Genomic DNA, 699 nt, shown 5'->3' with positions numbered 1-699 from the left:
TTTCATTAAGATTTTGAAACCCTAGCAGAACATATGCTTGTGATACAAAAGAAAGCTCTAAAAGATAAATTGGTCAACAATAGAGAGAAACAAAAAAGAATGACAAGGAAATCAATCCTCCATAGCCAATCCTCGCCGTAGATGTTTAGACGCTTGGTATGCAAGTAAGCATAGTATGCCGAGTTGGTTTCAATCTCGTTGATTTGGTCACCAAAAGATGCCGAGTCGGCCTTCTCCATGATTGGGTCATATTCCTCAGTTTGATAATAATTTATTTGGACTCCATCACGAATAATGACCGGGACTTTCCAAGGACGGAGAGCCTCTGAAGCACCCACAAAAAGCAAGACGACGAAGACAATGAAAAAAACGTTGCTTACTCCCAATCTAGTTTACATTAATTTTTGTTGTAGATAAGGGCTATGATGTAGAAAAAGATCTCGAGAGAATAGTTTTATGATTTGAAATATATGTTGTGTGTGTTTTATATATATAGAGAGGTTGGACGTATAGAAACCGACCTTTATTTCCTTTAGTAATTAGGAGAGACAGACTTTAATTTATTTCCTTTTTCTTTGTCTCCTAAATCCTGATGGAAAACCTGTAAAATTGCTAAATCAAAACATGTTTAAATTAACTGTTTGATCAATGTTTTGCAGCAGAAAGCATTTAAATTGTTTTACCCTTATGTACAGATGA

At 35.2% G+C, this 699-nt stretch overlaps 1 pseudogene; it reads right to left on the bottom strand.

Annotated features, from left to right (window-relative positions):
- On the bottom strand, positions 6-398 carry LOC104730210 (annotated as a pseudogene).

This window comes from Camelina sativa, chromosome 12 (genome assembly GCF_000633955.1).
Source record: "Camelina sativa cultivar DH55 chromosome 12, Cs, whole genome shotgun sequence".
Classification (NCBI taxonomy): Eukaryota; Viridiplantae; Streptophyta; class Magnoliopsida; order Brassicales; family Brassicaceae; genus Camelina; species Camelina sativa.
Note: the sequence above shows the minus strand (reverse complement) of the source record. Positions and strands in the feature narration are given on the sequence as shown.